The 21,412-nt window shown below is 46.9% G+C and overlaps 1 pseudogene; it reads right to left on the bottom strand.

The window, feature by feature from the left end:
- Nucleotides 1-21,412, bottom strand: part of LOC144128198 (lysosomal alpha-mannosidase-like) — a 91,748-nt pseudogene that overhangs the window by 6,703 nt on the left and 63,633 nt on the right.

The raw sequence follows: 21,412 nt of genomic DNA, 5'->3' as shown, positions 1-21,412 counted from the left end.
CACCGCGCAGAACCAGAAATACGAATGCACGGACGGACCGCGTCCCCTGTAGGTTTGCGTGGCTTGGCGCCCTGCGCCCGCGGTTCCGCTAAGTACCTAAAGATGGTGGCACGTATCCCAGAAGCTCTCGTTTGTGACGTCCGTGAAAACTATGTATAATTCCCTCTCCGTTTAGCGCTTTCACAGTCTTTAAACATCTCTTAACACCCCCCCCCCCCTAGTATAAAGTCTCTTCCTTCGCTGATACTAATTACTTAGGTGAAAAATCACAATCAAGGATTAGCGTTAAGCATAGAACATAGAAAAAAGTACAGCACGCTATGAGCTGGACCTTTCATCGAGCGCCTCAGCGGTAGATGGCCCCCTTCATGCCCTGCATCCCCCATTTTTTTCTGCCTTTTACGCAGTTGTGCGGACCGCAGCAAACGAAGACCACAGGCGCCCTCTACCAGTCTTCGCGTTCATTTATGTACAAAAACGTATCCACCGTTGTGGTCCTCGCTTGTTTTTTTTTTGAGCGCCTAAATTTAATCTTACTACTTTATTGTCTCCGGGGGATCACTTTACAAGCTAACTGGATTGCGCTGCAGGCTGAAGCGCCGAAATTAATCTAATTCAACATGTGTTCAGCAGCGCAGGTTTTCACCAGCATCCAAGGGTTTAAATTGGAATCTGGCATTAAACGAGCTCGCCTCACGGTATGCTCGCTGCATGGATCTTCTCTGCTGGTGAAAAGTAATTCTGTTAAAGACCTCGCCATCGCGCGTCAGATGCTCGTCTCGCCGTGCACGGGATGACAGCCCAACACTGAACTAAAAAAGCCCTCTTAACTATACGACTGCGCGCAAATTCCGTCACTTAAAACTAAAAACGATGTGCCCGAGCAGCAAGTGCAATATGTGGACGGTGACATCTCAAAGTACGGAGCGATTACAGGCGATGCTATGAAGGGTTAAAGATTTCTGCAGGGTTCGTTAATGGTCTTTGTTATTTTAATTTTCCGTGCTTCTGTACTTCTGGCGGCCGCGCTGAGATCCACGATGAAATTTCGCCCTCTCCTGTCGCATTTAAAGTGCGGATCGCTAAAGGAAAAACTTAAAAAAAGTGGTTCGTCATTGTCACAAAGTTCATGCCTGCCCTGTCCAGCTTTGACCTTTGTTTCCCAGAAACATGTCGTGGAGCGGCATCGGCGACTTTTTCCCCCTCCCCTGCGGGGTAACGGCATTCTCACCATAGCGCTGGAGGGGTCACTCAAAACTACTCCCCCCCTCCTAGCATTGTTTCCATACAGGTGGCAAGCGCTTGCACGTGTTGGGAACAGCAGAAGCGGATTGAATGCCCCAGCACTGTTCGTGGCCCCCAATGACTCCTCGTGGGATTAAGGCATTGTGCCAAATTCTTTCGACATTCCTTCATGTGTTCTTTTTTTCTTTTTGGGAGCTGCATTCCTCTGTGCGTGGCTCCTGAAGAGTTTTTTTTCCCTGTGTTGTTTTTTTTCATTCTTTGCCATGCGAAGGGGGCGACGGGAACGCCGCGCGCTGGCAGTTGGTCTGGAGATTTTGGTGCGTGCGGTCGTGAGTGAGGTCAGCCAGGGAAGTGGTCGGCAAGGAGCCTAGGCGGAGATCTGACGCGTAGAGCGCGGCGACGGTAGTCCCGAAGACACGAGGCCCAAGTTCGCCCGTATCCGCAAGCCCCCATCAGCCCCGCGACGAGCAACCGCAGCCTGACGCTCCCTGCGACCGGACCTTGCCACTCCGCAGCTAAGCCATCGTTTCTCACCACTCCAACTCTTTTATCTTTGTATTTTTGCTTTCTGTGTTTCTCGTTGTAATCCTTTGTACTGTATTTCCGTCTCGTAACATTTTTGTATAGCAATCGCCCTGATGTTTCTTTCTTTCTGTTAATTGTTGTGTTAACGTGTTCAGTTGGTGCTTGTGTTATTTGCGTCACGTCAGTGTACGGCGCTACCTTGTCGGGCATATTGTAATACTTGGTTGTTGTTTGCGTAATTAAATTAATTCGCTACGGAACTTGCCTACGCCTCATGCCTCCGGTCAACGACTAATCAGGCGTGGCCCCTATCGCCGGTCAGCAGTCGAATCACAATCTTTCGCACGCGGGGTGGAGAAGTTTGTCGCTCCTCCACCTCCGAACTTACGGAGAGTGCAGTGGTGGGCAGGTTGGCCCGATTAATTGTAACTTCGGCGCCAACCAACACCACAGCCGTCCACGATATCTTGACAGTCATTAACAGGAAGAAAAAAGATACGTCTGCAGATCAGAAAGAGTTAGAATCGGTAATAATCCTTACAGCCTGCGAAAGGAAAAATCCATCTAAGCGATTACGGTCGAGGGGATTGGGCGAACGAGCTTCAGTGCTCCAACCCGTCAAAAATGTCGATCTTATAAGCGCCACATTGAAGAGTGAAACGGGACGGGAAAATATGGCAACGTATAGCGTTCACAATTTAACCAAAAGATAAAAATTGACTTATAAAATGGAAGCCGCTGTTTTTCGGTCCGCCTGCGCATAATTTTTAATGCTTTTCTTCTTTTTTCCTTTGCGCTTTCGGACTTGCCTGTGTAGAGCCTGTGCGCCAATGAGCGTCAGCACAAAAAATTAACAACGCAACAATTTTCCTCACGCGTCGGCCCTTCTGGGCGTTCCAACGCGAATATCACCGCCAATAAACGCTACTCGATATGGAAAAAAGTCTGCCTTTATCAGCAGTAAGTCGCAATTTTGTTAGCGCCGGGTGCTGAAAGATTTACCAGGGCACGAGTTTCACGTTGTAACTGCCCGAACAAAGCGCTGAGCCGCGCCGATCACACGAAACGCGTGCAGTGACTGAAAGCAGAGTTTTATTTTTGTTCTCCGTCTCTCACACTTGCTTCCGATTGTAGAATCCACTAATCACGTATTACATCCGTTAGAAAAGCCAGCAAAGTAAACACCAAAAAAATCTACATGTTTCCATGTCCGCATGGCAGTTTTAGCATTCCAGCCATGTCGCCTAACCTTCACTGGGCAGAAACACTCTAAGAAAAGCCAGAAAATCCGATAGCCTATAAAAAGCCCTCAAGTTCTCTTGATGTTCTGGCATCCGTTGGAACGGTGTAGAAGGTTTCGTTGTTCCATATGGACGTTTGGAAGCGGGAAATGATCTCCTTGCCACCGCTGGGTTTTCTGCCTTCACTGCAGGGAGAAATCGGTAGCAAAGTGGAGAAAAAAAATGTACTAAAGAAACCAATGCAATGCCAAGGATCATTATTTCCGAAACGAAAACAGTTGTTCAAATAAACGATGGCTGCGGCTCACGCATAGGCGCCAATTTTCAACTCTCTCACTCGTTAGTGCCTTCGCGGGAAATTTTCACGAATAGATTTACTCCCAGCTGAGCCTATTTTATTTTCAAAATTTTCTTCTACTTCAGAGTCATTTAATTATTTTTCTTGCAGAAGGGCTTAAAGAAAACGTGCACAGCTAGTTCTACCATAATTTCTGTAGTCAAAGCTGTAGCTTCGGAGTTATTGTCAGTCACGTAACAGCATATGATAACGCGACTTTAATTAATTTTATAGTCTTAGCGCGCTTAAGTCTCGTACACGAGTGCTGCAATAATTGTTCAAATGTAGAAAAAATAAATTTTCCCACCTTACAAGCAAAGGGAGAATGGCCAGTAACGCCCCTCCCAAGAGCCGGCAGCCCAGCCCGAGGAATGGTGGCACAGCAAACAAGAGCGTCTGTCACACACAGCTCAAGCCCTTGACATCGGTTGCAAAGCAACGCTGGCACCAAGAAACAGCGGAAAATTCAGTTATCTGCACGAACCCGCGGGCAGTTCAAAGAACGCCCGCCACGCGCAGCAGTGACGGCGAAGAGCATACCCAATGGAGGTCACGCAAATAACTCCCGAAAGAAGGCTCGGGTAATAAAATAGAAGGGGAGGGAGGAGTCAACATAAGGGCAAACACGCTGCAGTATGGCTGGAGTACTTTACGCGGAACTTAGGGCCTGTCCGTGCAGCGCGATTCTCAGATTACTGCAGCGTGGCACGAACCGCATACAAAGAAGAGACAACTGGGGATGAACGAAGGGGATTGTACTGCGAATGTGGCGCACATTGAACTGCGAACACTTCGTTGCAAGATAGCACGTGCCCTCCGAGCTCTGCTGTTTTGTGCCCCCGTTCGTAATCGCTATGATCATCTAGGATTCCGGGAACGATACGTCTCAGTCTCGGTGAACGTTTTCTAATTAACAGGCGAGTGTAAAGCTATACTCTCGTTTTCTTCACCAGCCGCAGCTCCAGGCAGCACAATTACGTGCACGTTATAAATCTGTGCCAAGGCCAAAAGGGGCAGTTTTGGTGCGCATGAATTTTCCGCAAATACACGTTCATCAAAGAAGTCACAAGAAACTGTGCATAACTTTTCCGCGTATGCGCCTTCAGTGCGTTCAACTGTTTATTAGAAGCGTTAATATTTGGGGTCATATATGGCCCCGCCTCGTGTGTGACATTTGTCCACTTTGGCTTTTGCTCATTTGTACCTTTTCGTCTCACAAGTATAGCTGGTTTACTAAAGATCGTTACTTTGACGTCACCGGACCAAAACAGGCCCAGGCAGAAATCGTGCAACTGAAGCAGTTTTTGGAAAACGTCCGGGGTTGTGCCCTCTCCACTTGTATTTGTTATGCCGGAATATCTCACGATTTCACCAGAACTAATGTTCAGTCGCGAGAAGACAGTTGTCCCACTGATCCATGAACACAAGATCATATGTACCGGAACGTGTACGTCAGCGGCGCAGAGTGTGGACGTTGGTTGTAAAGAGTTTCGCAAAAGCTTATTGCTGCCATTTTACCCAGCATATGTGCGTACCTGACAGAGTCGTTAATGCGATCATGAAAACTCCGACACATCGCAGCTATAAGCACGGTTCAGTGCATGTGTATGGGCGGTGTGTTCCAAAGCACTGTGCTGGTACGCCCACATGAACGGGATAGGTCTGATGACCCAGTCAAACTCGATGAGATCTTCGTCCTTGTAGGGCAGGATGACTAGAGAGGCCCAATCATTGAACGTCTGATGAATCTCTTGAACCAGGGGACCCTGTGGCGGTGAAAAATCAAGACGACCAAATGACGCTGCGGTGCCTTGCGCGCTGAGCATCACTAACAGTGCACGGTCATTTTCAAAATAAAAACAGAGCAATTACTTGACGCAAATACTCATCGTAGCCACTGCGATGCTCCATGCAAAGTTGAAATTCGCCTGAAATACACTTAACTGCCTTCGCCTCCTCTATCCACTGGAACTCGTGAGCAGTGCCCATGGCATAAGCAGCGTTCCTCGCATATTTTCTTAGCATTGCCAGGAACAGAATCATAACCTGGGTTTCCGAAGCAGCGTAAAATGCTGATTTGCCGTGCATTGCTGATAAAGATGAAAAGCCGCTTGCTGGAATTAAGTCGTTCAGCCCTTATCGGCGTTCCAAATAAGCTAATAAATCACGCATCCTCGAAAACTGGCGCACTGTTCGCAACCTCATTTTGCCAGGTCGGACGTTGTAACACCCAACATTATGCACCGGCTATCCGAAAATTACAAGAAAGTTCATTGAAAAACTATCACCTTCCGGGCTGGTTCAGAACTTTAGTTAGTTCCCATCGCACTGAGATCAAAACCAGTATATGACCGTATATCGAAGAATTAGCGCCGTCATGCGTACTCGCTTCTAAGTTTGGTCCCGGCAACAGCCTCTTCAACTCCCGGCTGCAGCATATACTCGTATAAGGCGCTACAAGTTCGACATCAACGCGTTATCACGAACAGAGATGCCGCGAGCAGTCCTAATCGGTGCAGAAGTCGCGAGATTGCATCGTATGGTGGGAAAATTAAAATTTTAATTGATTTTCTCAGAAATGTATGCGCCTTTTGCAGCCGGGCAAATGTCACCATGCCAAGAAAGAGGCATAGACTCTATTTTTACTACGAGCAATAATTTAACGGAGTTGTCCTCAGTGACACTTTCATGTACGGGGTTGCCCTCGACAGCCACACATCGGGAAAGTGAAATGGTAGCGGATGGCACGCGTATCTCGGGATATGCGTTTCTTATATTCAGCGCACCGAGATCGATGGCAGGGCCAGAAGCGCAGGTGAAGATCTCATTTCTGTAAGCGCATAAGGGGCAGATGTGACGTACTTGAGTGCAGCAGGTGGGGGCAGACGCAAAGAAAAGACCCAATTAATGGAAATATCTACCAAATAAATTACAAAAATAATAGCAGAATATGTATTACACAGCCATGAAGAATAAAATACGCGAATGATACAACGCAAACAATCTCAACCGTGAAGTTGGAGAAACGAAAATATCTTAGGCTTGTGCCGAGGAACAATTGCAGATGCGAGCACGAGCGCACTTTAAATTCAGTGCTGAGTGTACAGCCACGATTGTAGCAGCCCTGTGGCTGTGACAGCGCACAGCATTTCTTTAGCATGGTGTCGAGGCGGCACCGTCGTAGTACGGATACGGATGGCACTGAAATCCGCCACAGCTGTTTTTGAAGACGTCCGACTCTGCGAGCCGAGTGGCGTACCTTGACGAGTGTGTAGTTGACTTTGCGGCCTAGGTCGACGGGCTGATCGTCTGCAGGGTTGAAACAGTAGGCGCCCGAGGGCTCTCCACTACGCCCTCGTAGGCCATGTACACGAACAGCGACTGGCGGAAGGGCACCTCCAGGCCCGTGTTGAGCAGCATCACGCTGCTCAGCAGGCCCGTCACGGGGTCCACGAACAGCCGGCACTTCTGCTCGGGCGCCAAAGGGCGCGCGCAGTCATTGCGTGAACAACACAAGCAGTCGTCTTTTCTACACATCTCTGGCGAGGCCATAAAAGAACGCCTTCCATCGGTGATTATTCCATCGCTTCCCTCCTCCACACAATCACAGCACCCCTCCCCCTCACATTCTTTCCTTTGTTTCAAGGACTATCAGTTTCTTTCGGGTACCCTATCTACGACAGGGGTATCTCATAATCTGACCAGCTTTACAATTTTCAAGTACATCTGTCTATGGTGCATGGGTGGCTCTGCGTTCAAGCTTGCAATTTCCCCACCTCGCGCGTCACCATCAGGGCTGTTCGAAAAGCTCAAATGACAAGTTCAAAATACGTCTCACTTCATGTCCCGGCTACTTCGTCCATTAGGCCAATGTTCAACGTCGTGTGCTTGTTGCGTATACTCCTAAACAAATTCGCCAAACAGCATGTCTTTAGGAAATCTCTACAACTCTTTACGCCAAAACGCACAATCAACGAAGTTGCTTCGGACATCACGAAAGGTCACCTATACCACCGCAGAGACACTTGCTTTCTTTGTACCACACACACACACACACACGTGCATGCACACACGCACATGCACACACGCGCACACACACAAAATACTTTGAAGCTTATTATGTATTAGGAAGATGGTTTCTGGCACTGCCTCTTGCACTAATGACAGTGCGACCTGTACAGCCAACCAAGTTATATCCAGTGGATATTCATATAATATCCTCCACAAGATATCTGATGTCCTTACAAAGTTCACAAATGCTGATATTACGTCCATGTAATGTCCATACAATGTTCATTTTGATCATAGTGGACGTCCATATAATACTCATATTGTGCCCACATGTGACGATTCCTAGACATTCAGAGGATGTTAACCAGATATTCTGCCAATCTATTTTCAGGTTGGGGGCTGGATGCTGTGGCATTTATTTTGTGTGGTGTACATCTTACAACAAAACAAATATGATGCAAGATATGACAGAGAGATGCAGAGCAAAAACCAACAGTTGCTCATTACTCAGGAAACTTCAATATTTTGTACATGATCTGGGAATAGCATTTCAAATAACAGGTGCATTATGAGAAAATTACACACTGGGCTCTGATCAATGCAATAACATAAACATGTCACAAAGAAGTGTCATTTTCAGTATGTGCAAGATAGAACATTCATGTGTAGTGAAGTGATTAGTTTGCATTCTCTGTGACTTTGTGATCTTTCATCATACTCATTCTGTTCTTGTAAGCTGTACAGCGCATAAAATAACAGGCTAATTAAACAGCTGCAGTTCTAGTTTCTTCAGAATATTGCACCTAGCGGCAGTACGCGGGCAAGGAATATGCACAGGCACAGGCTTCGAGTATGGAAGAATGTCAATGAATTCATTCACTTGTTTTGCCCTCAGCCATATTCTATTGCCCAGTAGCCATAATGATCAGCTTCTGTTGCTGTCCATTCGTGCACGCACAACAACTTTTTCTTCATCATTCTTTCCCCGGACTGCTAGCGACTGGAACGGCCTTCCCCATGAACTTGCTGCCATCACATGCCAAACTATGTTTCTTAACCAAATTGCACGTTTGCTTGCATCATGATAATCATTTTTCTTTGTATAACTCGTTCAAGTTTTGTGTACTTTTTCTGTTGTTAATCTATATGTGTCCCACCCCTTATGTAATACCCTCACACGAGGGTCTTTAAGGAAATGAAGTGAAGTGAAGTTTACTCCAGGTCCTCGGAGGCCTGTGAATATAACAGTGCATTGTGTTGAACAGTAGTAATGACACAGCAGGAAATACGGACAAAAAACGGGTGCACAAGAATATGCAAAAGCTACTGTTTCACCCAACTGGCTTAGTATCTTTTCTGAAAAGTAATGAGGAAAAAAGCATGCGATAGAAGCCAAGTACACAAACGTGCATCCACTGTAACCTTCAGCCTTACCAGAGGTAAAACTAAATCCAGACAAGGGTTTTAGAGTACAAAGATCACATGCAATAGCCTGAATGCCTAACATGAAGATAGAAACCCAAGCCTCAGCAAACAAACACAAGGACGACAACCAAGAATTTCAAGTACATATATGCAACCATACTTTTGCAATGAAGTTAGAATGTGCAGAGCAATAGTGAATAATGTTGGCTGGTGACTGCATACGGATAAAGCTCAAGAATGAAGTGGCAAATGCCTTCTCAAAGCAGGCCCTCCATCCACTAGCATCAACAGATTCTCATGACGTGGGTGTTACCCCATTTGCGCCAGCTAGTGTGACGTCGTTGATGAACGGGGATTAACCGCTGTGGCATGATAATCGATCCCCGCCTTTGGATGGAGGGACATCTGTCGCTTCGTTCTTAAGCCGTATCCAAAAAATAATGCAGTGGGACAGTGGTGCCAATCGCAGCAGGAATGAGCATGCGTATACCACCATATTGGGTGACGTATGCTGACTTCAGGAGGGTGGTTGGTGCATGCAGGTATGAAGTAGCAGCTAGGACAAAGTGCAATGAGAGCCAGTTGTGGTGTATTGAAAAAGACAGAAGACACCTTATGGCAAAGAGTGAGGGAGGATATTTGGTTTTTTCATGTCTATGATGTTTGCAGTAAGAAGGCAGGCTGAAATGCATTGAGCAAGTGTGCACATTCTTGAGGGATTTTATAAGGAGACCAGCCATGGCCCACATAGGACAGGCATATCGTAGATTAAGCCGGGTATAGGTAGGCCTTTTCAGTTTCACTGGAAAAATTGTGTAATAAATGCATAGCATGCAACTAGATTTTCATGTTAGGTAGTCAATATTAGACCCATGAATTTTTGTTAAAGGTTGTAATATCTATGTCAAAGTACTTGTATGCTAGGGAGAAGTCAAGGTGACTATATTTTGAAAATAATAGGGACAGGGTGACAGGTTATGAGAAATGCTCAAATTTAAAAAGTAAGGCTCCACACTCAAGCGAAACCATTACACAATGTTATTGAATTCAGTCTGAAGTGATGCAATGTCAGAACTATCAGAACAATTAGCAGCATAAATAGTAGAACCAGAAACAACACTGAATGAACTGCTAATGCAGGTCAGAAACAATAAACATGCTAAGGCACATTATTGACGCATGCCTGAAAGGGTGGGAAAACCATGAGCTGGTTGCATTAGCAGTCATATGTTGTGTAGTTAAAAAGGAAGTCCGTGATCCTGTAGAGATCCAAGTAGTGAATGTTGCGGTGCTTTAGTTTTATTATAGAAACCTGGAGCTTAACAGTGAGAAATGCCTTGAAGACATCTAAGAACAAAGCTCTTTCCAAACCCAGACGCTCCAAATGTATGTTAATCATTGTTGAACATTAGAAATTGGTTTTCATGAAATAATTTACGGAATCGAAGTTGGAACAAGTGGGGAAAACAGGTTTAAATGAAGCGAGTCAATGAGGCCAAAGAAAAGTGATTGATTGAATTTTTTGTGTGTAATGGGAGGAAGAAAGATGTGGCAGTAGTTTGTAATTGGCCTGTAATTAATGAAGAACTAGAAAATATTCGGTGAAAGCTATTTGCTTTCCGTAGTCATGAATATAACTACCTAAAAATGAATTACGAAAAACAGTTTCATACCAGCTGTTTGTCTTCATGACGCAAAATGCATCTACTGAGTGACAAGATGCATGAGACTGTTTCTCTGAACATGTTCTCCAAAGTATCTGAACAGGAACAGCAAAGAAAAATGGTCATGCCCTGCTGCACTATACGAGGTTTGCAACCAGCAACTCTCATTGTATACATAAGATGTAAACCCTTGCTGGGGCACACAACCTGTAGCAAGAATTTTCACAGCACAAATTTCATTCTACACACTGTAATAAAATAGAAAATTTCAGAAAAAGCAGTCAAAGACACGAGCTGAAACAAAGAGTATTCAATAGCCAATTATCTTGAAATGTGCTATTGAAATAAAAGGAATTTACAAGAAGCGAGAACGTGCCAAGTTCCCACAAAAGTTCAAAAGCACGAAGATGGAAAAAAATTCCGGGTACAAAAAATGCAAAGTTAGACACAAGGGCTTGACTAAACGAAGGCAGATAAGAGCGTATTTGGCACTGTTAGCAAATTTTACAGCAAGCTAAAACGTACACGTACGTACACAGCGCTACCTTTGCTGTCACGGAGCGTGAAACCTGCATGAAAAAAAAGAAAAAAGAAATCAACGTCGTAGTAGAAAACAGCTAAAAGCCAGTCGCAAGAACGGCATATAAATTTCAAAGCTGCTCAATATAAACGCGACAGAGCGTGACACGTAATGTGCTAAAATTAAAATTTAATTTACGAGAAACACGCTTGCTATGGAAAATTTGGCGATAACTGCTAGCAGAAGACTCATAAAATAGGTACATACGTAATCAAGCCTGAATAAGTGTAAAAACTGAGCTATGATAGCGACGCTTTCTATACAGCAACTAATCTGCTCTTGGAGCACGCGCAGCTTGAAGCATGGCGGTAGAGTGCTTAGTGGCTGTATTTTGTAATGCGTCTTTCTCCAATTCATTTTTTGTTGCCCTTCCCATCGGTAGCTACTCCCTGTGACGTCACGGCTGATAGCTCTTGCGCAATGTCATTCGCAGGCCGTTGTGAGAGGCGATGCTGACCGGTGGTTACAGAAGAAAGAATGAATCGTGAAAAGAACCCCTGTAAAATAATGCCTTTGGTTTCGGCTCTTTGGGATTAAAGACCCAAAGCGACTGAGGTTATGAGGGACGCCGTAGTGGAGTGCTGTGGATAATTTCGACTACCTGGATTTCTTTAATGTGCACTTACATCGCACAGTATACGAGCCTCCAACATTTCGCCTCCATCGAAAAGCGACCGCTGTGGCCGGGATCGAACGGCGTCCTTCGGGTCAGCAGCCGGGCACCATAACCAGTGAGCCACCGCGGAGGCCCTTTTATGTCATTGGAGTACGTTTAAAGTGCAGGCTGCCATGCCGGAAAGTGCCAGAAACTAAACAAGTAACGCTTGGTGCGCATTCAAGCAGCCTTAAATTAAAAAGACTTCCCTGCAATGCCTGCGTGTAATGAATAACATATGTCTACAGTGGACTAGCGTTGGCTCCAGGAGCAGTAGAGCACCTGTTGGCAACGGATTACTTCCTCAGTAACTGCGGGCCGCAGGAAGACGCCGATAAGGTTGCCACTTATACATTGATTTGATCCCAAAGGCAGAAGGCGAACCTCTTACCAGCGCCTCCAGGACCTATTCCGGCAGTTCTTTGACTTCGTAGCCGTCGCCCGAAATTGGTAGCCGCGCATAGGTTCTCACAGGCGTCGACAGCGGGTTGTACACGAACAGAGGGGGACAAAAGAGCGAATTGAGAGGCGCCATCCAATACTATGACAGATAAGCCGGAAGGGTGTGTTATTAAGCATTCCTTGCGGGAGTCATGCCGGCGCCCTCCTCGCGCCTCTTGAAATTATAACAGCCTTTTACGTTGTTTTTTGTTGTTTATAACCCTTACAAAAATGGTCTACAAACAGTCTATAGACTTCTTGTAGGCTTTATTGGCTTCCTATAGATATTACTTTGTGTATATTCATAGTCTATAGACTCTCAATAGATAAAAGTCTGCTAAAAGTATATGGCCATAAATCTATAGATTATCTATAGGATCTCTATAGGATTTGTATTGCCTATAGAGTGTCCTCTAAGATTTGTCTGCAGCGAGTCTACAGACGTTATAGACAGAAGTCTATGGACAGTCTATAGACTGTCAAAAGAAATTTTTGTAAGGGACCGTTGTTTATAAATGCCTTTCACGCTGTTCTTTGTTGTTTATATCGTTGTTTATAAATGCCTTTTACTTTGTTTCTACGCTGGTCTTTATCGTATGAACAACTTTCCATTGTTAGATTTTACCTCCAGCTATGAAAATGCCATTCAATATTTAAAAAAGAACACTTCACTGAGATGCATTGAAGCACGCATTTAAATAGCTGTGGAAATTATGCGCTATCCCATACTGCGTCTGCTCCGGTGCTTTAGCAGCTGCTGATGTTGAGAAGCGGGCAGAAAGTCAAGCAGATGTCTTGCTGGAAGGCGGTCCCGCCTCTGCTCGACAGCAGCAGTCGTCGGTGCGCCTTGTTGAACACGTCCTGCACACGTCCCTCGTTGCCGACAAAATACATGGTATCCAGGGCAGCAGACGTTCTTAAAAGCCTCATATGATATGTGTTCTCTTCGTAAAACATGGACCACAAATTTTATAGTTATGGCGCAGAACGGCGACTGGCTGCTTGCAGCCACAAAAGGCGAAATTCGGTTAGAATATAACCGAGGAAAATCTACGCGGCTCGCTTATTAGATAATGTGACGCGGTGGTCCTTAGTTCGTTCTCCGCGTGACGGCTTTCGTCGTTAAAGAGATGCAACGACAAGTAATTCATCGTGCCCCAATTTTCCTTTTTGCTCCGGCTTTAAATGGTGTCTTATTAAATAATCATTCGAATGAATGACGCATTGCGTCGTTTCGCGACAGAACGGCACTAGAAAGTTTTTTTTCCTTGGAAGCGGTACTGCGCACAGACAGATCTTGCACTGCAGCACCGTCACTTGTGCTCATATTTGAGAAGCCTGTGAATGTGTGGCGTCGTGGCACAGGCAGTCTCTGTCACATTCTACCGGCGCCGTGATATTGCAGAGGATAAGGTGCAGAAAGCGCTATGCATAAGAAAGCACGCACTGAGCGGACGAGAATGAAAATGAGCTCCTGGCGCACCTCACATTGCCTGATTCCCATGTCAGTCATGTAGACGTAGTCATCAGCCACATGCTGCTTCTGAGTGCCCCTGCAATGAAGACGCACATTCTTGCAATGGGCGAACAGAAGGGGGCTCTAGTATCTTCCTTTTAAGAATAGCGATAACAAGATTGCCTAGAAGCATGAGAAAATAGGAATCCATCGAACTGCCGGCTAATTACAGACGCGTCACTTGGTTTGTTCATATCTCTTTAGTTCATTCGATTATTGCAGTTAGCCCAAGCAAAGCTCCATTTGTCCTCCCGCATATGTGTTCAAATTTCACATCCTCGGTAGCTGCTACTACAGTAGATGTGGATTCAGTCTTTCTCGTAAGGCTGCTTGGCCGCAGGTGACACCATTTTCTGACTTTTTTTCACGTAAATTCCCTGAGAGAAATTGGGCAACCAAGGGGATAGGCGTATAAACTTTGTCCATATGGCGTTCATCCCGTTCATCCCGCCTATACGATAAAAATGCAGCATGTTATTACCTCCCAACGCGTGTTTGGCTCGTTTTAGTTTCTTAAAATAAAATAGTTACATAATCCTCCACATAAACTGCAATAGAGCAATATTTCGAGCTATGGTGCATCCTGCGCAGCCAAGTGCTTGTGCAATTTAATTGGAAAACGTTTTCTGTTGCATGTCAAAAATGAATGCGTACTTACGATATTGCGTCATGGTGCTGCAATACAGCCACGGCCCTTGCTGCATAGGGACGCGAGAGCAAGAAATTGTAAGCATTCCAACATACTTCACCCAAAAAGTCAGCACATATTTTAAGAGGAATACGATTATCGCTTATCCTTTCATTTCTTGATATTTGTGAAATCTTTTGTGGCCGTTAGCTGGAAGGGACGTGAAACGCTCCCATAAAACGTTAGTGATATGCGGTAAAGCACTTCTAAAATAATGAGCCGGCAGTGCTGCTTCAAATGGCGATAAAATAGTATAGTGGGGGCTGACCTAAGCGATCATTCACCTACAATCACTATTAAAAGCATCACTATACGGCTGGAATATACACCGTGCGCGGAGAACGTCGAAAACGCCACCTCAGCGGTCATAACAGCACTGGAGTATGGAGATTTTCTGAAAATCGAAAGCACTTATCTTTGCACTTTCTACGTCATAGTAATTTCTAAGGCGCATTAATTGCTTGCCGCCTTAAAACACGTGGCACATGATGGTGCATGGTGGCGGTGTGACACGTTATCAAAACAGCCTTTATGTGAGTCATTTAACAGGTCCTGGGCCAAGGTGACAATGGCGCGTCGCAGGGTCAAGTCCCTGGAGGCGATTCAGGTGGGCCACAGTGAAGTGTGGAGAAAGAATTGGCGGGGACTGGTAGGTTGAGTAGCACTGTGTAAGGCAGTGTTGTATATATGCGTATGTGTGAACAGTTTGAGCACTGAACTGTGGAAGTGTACCGGTGCAAATAAAGTTTGGCTGGTGTATGCAGCAGATTAAGTTTTATTCGGCGAAGGATGCGAGCTTCACGGATCGATAAGGCTGGGTGTGGCGGTAGTAAATTAGCTAAGTACAATCTTTGCTGCGTGTAGTATTCGTGGAAAGTGAGTTTGTAAGCCCCGACTGCGCTCACCGTCGGTGGGCTCGTCCATAGGGTCCCCGGCTCCCGGTTGTATGTATAGTATTGTAGGCAAGCTGTTGAGCCAGCTCATTGCCGCGAATACCCATGTGACCACGAATCCATGGAATGGTCAATGGAAATGAGTCTTAAGCTTTTGAGAGGCCATCTCTACGGCACCAGCCACGGTTGTCCCGGTCCTGGACTGAAAGATACGTCATCGCCCAAAGGCTGCACTGCACGCGTTGCTTGTGACAAGTGAACAGCACCGCACATATCAATGGGGCAACGCAGATTCCAACCCTTCGGCCTGGAATGTTTTGTGCCTGCTCTGGCGACGGAACCTGCGCTCACGGAGAAGGACGACCACTGCTCACCGAGAGTGTCCACATCCGCAGAATCATCGAGCTGCCCGATGGCCTTGAGCTGCTTGCACGCCTGTTCAGGTAGGGAAGGTGACAGGACATGCGAAGCGCAATGTAGTAATGCTGCGTGCAGGTTACACTTGGTAAAAACGCATTAAAAACTCGCGATGGAACAGCGGAAATGCCAGACAATTAATGGAACACAGGATTACCCCTGAGTTTGCAGGTGCATTTAAGTAACAATAGCAGGGGGAAAAAAAGCTCCGACTGACTTACCGTGCGTGATTTTCTGAGATCGCGCGTGTAATAAAGGACACTCACAAGACCAGTGGATATCAGCTGTCTCCTTTCGCCTTTACGCGCTCTCGTCTAGCTACTTCTTTTTTTTAGGTTAGCCACAGTCACAAAAGCGGTGTAGGCATTAAACTCCGTGAATAATTGTGTCAGCAAATTGAGATTGATGGATACACATGGAGTAAGCGGCGTTGCTCGTAGTTCATTTCCTGGACGGATCGCTGTAGCTAGTATGCATCCGGGCCACACAGAGCAATTAAGGGAGAGGAGACATTGCACCATGTGTGTGCATATGTATATAGTAGCCAACCGTATTTTCGACAAGGGGAGCGAAGGCCACAGATTGGCTACAGATTACGAGCCTTAATCGATGAGCCCGAAATGGGAACGATGTTAGTACAACGTGTTCAGGGGAATTCCCCGAGAAGCTTCCGTGTAGCCGATCGGCTTCGACCATGCGGATGCTAACAAGCAATTACTACTTGATTGGCTATTTCCTTGTGTGCGCTGCCCATGCCGGCCCCGGGTCACTCGTATTGTGCACACGCGTACAGGAAGCGGAACAAAAGCGACTCGGCGCGCGTGAACGTGCCTGGAGAATGCCGTTGGCTTGGCGCGCGAAGTACTTGAAGTTTGGCCTGCTGGTGTAGTAGCCGGTCCAGTAGGCGTGTTCCTGGTCGGCGTACGGGAAGAAGTCGGCCGAGAACTCTGGCCACCCCACACCGCTGTCGTGCAGCGCCTTCAGGTAGCAGGCGAGTAGAAGGCGTGCGCGCGGCACCCGTTCGCTTGCTTCGCGCCAAGCAAACCTGGGCTCAGCCAACTGCTGCGAATGTTTCTTCTCGAGCATTGTTAACGTCGCATAGCCAAAGCTTACTTAATAGTAGGCGTAACAAACACAAAAGGTAGAAACATATTTTTATTATCATTTATTTAGATATAACTTGCAGGCCTCAAGAGGCATTGTGTAAGAGGAACCGAATACAAAAGCCCGCGTAAAAAAGATTAGAAATCAAAAGCATGATGGCAAGTACAGCAGAACAGACCCAAAACTAGTGAGCTCAGGTTACAAGTTATCGCAGTTCACGAGAAGTGATATAAGCACAAGCCAACAGCTGTGCTTCATGTAACACAACACAATGAGGGAAATGCACAAAGTATTCTACATGCGAAAAAAAAAAAACATCGCACGTATGCGCGAGTATAACTGGGCATAAACAGAACCCAACCAAGCATCAGGCGGCTAAACTGGTTGAAAACACTGTTATATTAATCATGAGTACAGAAATCACGTGCTAAGCGTTATCAACGAAGTAGATGTTCGCGAATTAGCTGTTGGGTGATTGAGCTGCAGAGCGATACAGTCCGGAAGATCGTTCCACAGGCTGATGGCATGCGGGAGTGGCGAGAAGTTAAAAACATGTGTACGGCCGTAAATGTGGGTACATTCTCCAATACACGTTCGGCAGGAAAGCCCTAAAAGGAAAGCATTAAAATGCGCTGTGAACCGTTGTAGAAGTTGGCGCACGGGGGAGGTTTTAAAAAAGTGTCACTAAAATGCAGTCCAATCAAACCACTTAGAATTTTGATTTTGAAGTTGGACACGCTTAAATTGCCAGTCATGTATGGACGTACTGTTCGTCCTGTAATGTTGGGCCGTGGCCGCAGACACATGAACGCGCCGCACGAAATAACCTTATATGCCTTTCGCTTTTGTTCATACGGCATGCTTCTGTCTATAGGATAGGCCCTGTAACGTTCAGCAACGCCACTGTACGTAGTCTCAACTTTGACTTCCCCCTAAACGTGGCCACAGTGAAACAAACATGCTCCCTCGACAGCCAGATAAGTTTACTGGAGCGCTACGCGGTTCAATGTCACTGGCGTCGCTAATGGTAAGAAAGCCGTTGCCGAACCCGGCTCACCTCGGCGTTGATGTAGTAGATGAGGCTGTCAGGTTGCGAAACCACTTGGACGCGTCCCTGTAGTGGAAGTCCATCCCCATGGTGACCACTGTGTGGTTCGTGGCGTAGTACTTTGCCTAAGCACGTGGATAACAAACAGAAACAAAACATAAAACCCAGCGGGATAACCGTTAGTTAGAAAGGCCACCCGAGGGGTCTGGGATTAGAGCTTCAAATGCTTTTTTTTAATTTCGTTTTTAACGCAGAATGCATGCGCGTTTGGCCCGAAGGTCCCATGATTAATTACGATGAAATAGGAATACATTGTTCAAGCTTCGTAAAGACACCAGAAACACGTGGAAGGCATGTTTCTGATAATACGGGTGCTTTATGTACTTATGCAGCTGCTTCGTTTTACCTCGCACGCCGCATTTCATGACGTCACTAGAAGGCACGATAAAGTAAGCTCCGTTCATTCTCTCTAACGCCACACTTTTATCCAATAATATAAGGAAACACGCGTTGAACGCCTTATTAGCATTGTGACGACCCCCCATAATGCGCAGGTCCACACGGGACGGAGAGGCAAAGAGACACCGTATGGCTCAGTTTAAACAAACAGATATATTCAATAATTATACATTATTATGAGTATACATCAGAGGCTGGGGTGTCCGAGCTTACGTGCCGACGACTTCATGGGGACGATGGAGGGGCTCCGGAGTTGAGCTCGAACGGTTGCTGGCAGAAGCTGCACGCCGTCGGGCTTCGGCGCTGAAGGCCCCCTTGGCGAACAATGTCGTCCTCAGAGTGTTTTCTTCCGTACTCCTTGTCGATTTTTATATCCTTCTTATTCCCCACATTCCCTAGGTTGAGGACGCCCACGCCGGAGTGGGAGGGGCCTAGGGCTTTCCCTTGGGCGCACAAACACACCACCGCACTTATGGTCTCGCCCCCGTCACGTGTTGAGTCCGAGGGAAAGAAGGTTGTCGTCGAGGTAGCGTCGGCTGTGGTAGACGGTCTCTGGCCCGCTGACGGTTCCCGCGGGTCACCGACCTCCGTTCTCCATCAAATGACACTCGCCACTCAAGGCCGGAACGCGAGGTCACTAAAAGGCCGGGAAAGTGGTCCCTTGTCCTAGGATGTGCTCGGGAGTGTTGGTGATGATGCCCGCCGTCTTGTCACGGGGCCAGGCCCGCCGAAACGAGGCCTTTGTCCCCGGCACGGTCACGGCAATTGGGGAAGGTAACGCCCGTCTCCCCGCGGCGGCGGCGGCGGCGTTCGACACGTGCCGACACTATGGAAAGGGGGTCCGGTTGTGCTTAAACCCCTTCGTTTTGGTCGTTCACTCTCAACGAGTATGGCTCGGTAATTGGACGCAGCTGTCACCTGGGTCTTCTCCGTGCGGTCCATGGCGGCAGGCCCGAAAGCAATCCCACTCAAGTTGCTTGCAGCCATATACAGTAGAAACATGTGTGCTGGCTGCTTCCAAAACGAGACCGGCTGTCGCCGATCTCCTCTCTTCCAGCTGAATTGCTTTCCCTTGAGTGCTTTTGCCGCCACTGGGGGCTCCGTCTACGCCGCGCCGTCGAACGCGGACCCTCGTAGCACACACAAGGAACGTCACAGCATAAAAGACTGCAAAGAGCTGAGAAGAAAAGCTGTAAAAAGTCATAATGAATTCGTTTTGCAATGAATGCTTGGCGAGCCACGAGCTGCCGCGGCAGGACGACAAACTCATGAAAATACAATAACAGGCCGTTCTCTTTAGCGAAACGAAATGCCCTACCTCTTGAAAGCAGTTTTCTTCCGTGACAGCAGCCCGCTACTGTTCGAAAAATTATTTGAGAAGCTTTATTTTTTTTTAATCAAAGAGAACTTGAAATGGTTACAGAATAAGTGAACAACGCAAGGCAATCAGAAATGAACCATCACATTATCAAGGATTAGGCAGATTTCTTCGAGATTATTTAGACAGCAGCGCGAATAAAATTCACCAGTCGCACATACCCCGCGTTATCCCAGCGAGCGGAGACGGTCTGCACTCATGAAGAGGAAAACTAAGAGCGGAGAAAGAGGAGGAGAAGAAGAAGAAGAAGAAAGCTGGCGAAAATTGCGAAATTGCGTGTTTCTCCGGAGGACCCCACCAAACGCGATTGATAGCCGCCGCGGTGGCTGAGTGGTTATGGCGCTCGGCTGCCGGCCCGAAAGACGCGGGTTCGATCCCGACCGCGGCGGTCTAATTTCGATGGAGGCGAAATTCTAGAGGCCCGTGTACTGTGCGATGTCAGTGCACGTAAAAGAACCCCAGGTGGTCGAAATTTCCGGAGCCCTTCACTACGGCGTCCCTCATAGCCTGAGTCGCTTCGGGACGTTAAACCCCCATAAACCAAACCAAACCAAACGCGATTGCTCTCCGAGTCTTTCTCTGCGAGTTTATTTGTCGCTTGCCGTCGCTGACTATTTTTTCGTTCCTTGCGCTTATATTGGACGGTCTACACGGGCTTGCAGTCGCTATAAGGAATGAGGGAAATGGCGCTGTTGGTGCAGTCACTATAGCTTTCCGGGCGGCGTACGACTTTACGAATAGCGCTCGCAGCGATGGTCTTTTCAGTAGGGTTGTCGCAAGTGACGCGACGTTCCTTGTGAGTTTGTAGCCTGGCTAACTACTGTGGAGCGTCGGCAGACTCTTCCGCGCCAAGTTTTCCTTTTACTCTTGCAAAGCTGGTACAAATTGGTCTCCCTCCAAAGCGCAAACAAGTGCCGGCGAACCGCTTAAGGAAGAATACGGCAGCCGTCGGCCGCTGTCGACGTCATATAGGTTGCTGCTGCTTGACTTTCTTAAATTTTCTCTTAGTAAGGAAAAAATTCAGGGGGGGGGGGGGGGGGCTTTGTTGACCTAAAGTGCGGCGAGGCGAATGCATTTAGCACGGTGTTGCTGCTGTGTCACTGATGTGCGGTTAGGATATTGATTAAGTACACAATTGTTTGTGAATCTTATATGCTGGAGACACGGGAGGGCATTTGCGAGGCATCCGTCTGATTCGACGCATTTCCACAAACACTCTCCAGCATCCTAACCAAGGAGAACTACATATGCGTTGGCAGGATGTAGCGTAGTTAGCACGCTCGGCTGCGGAACGGAAGGATGGTGGTTCCAATCCCAACATGCACAAAGATTTTCTTTCTTATCGCGTTGCTGGAAGTAACGAACGCCGGACAGATCCATGGCCGTGAGTATGAGCCATTAAAGGCTTTCGTCTTACTATTGCTATGTAGTGGACAGCTGCAATGAAAAGAACAGATTAAAAGCGCTCCATGAGCAGTGTGACATTCTCGGACCGTTTCTGCAGCAGCGATTGTCATCGGGCATGGTGTCTAAGGGGACAGTTGCGTTCCTTTTACCCCTTTCTCTTCTTTGATGTCAGCCCGAAGGGGAAAGGTAGAAGTTGTTGGATGCCGACGTCTTGAGGTTCTAAACTTGCTCAGTCACATTACTCGAGGAACTTCAGGAAGTAAACTGTTTAATCACATATAAAATAGTTAAGACAGAACGGAAGGTACAACAAGGAGAACAACTATGTACATACTGATTGATCCGCAGAATCACCAGAGGAAATCAACCCCCGGTCCC

The sequence above is a fragment of the Amblyomma americanum genome, chromosome 1 (genome assembly GCF_052857255.1).
Source record: "Amblyomma americanum isolate KBUSLIRL-KWMA chromosome 1, ASM5285725v1, whole genome shotgun sequence".
Taxonomy (NCBI): Eukaryota; Metazoa; Arthropoda; class Arachnida; order Ixodida; family Ixodidae; genus Amblyomma; species Amblyomma americanum.
The sequence above is the reverse complement of the archived record's forward strand: the minus strand, read 5'-3'. Positions and strand labels throughout refer to the sequence as shown.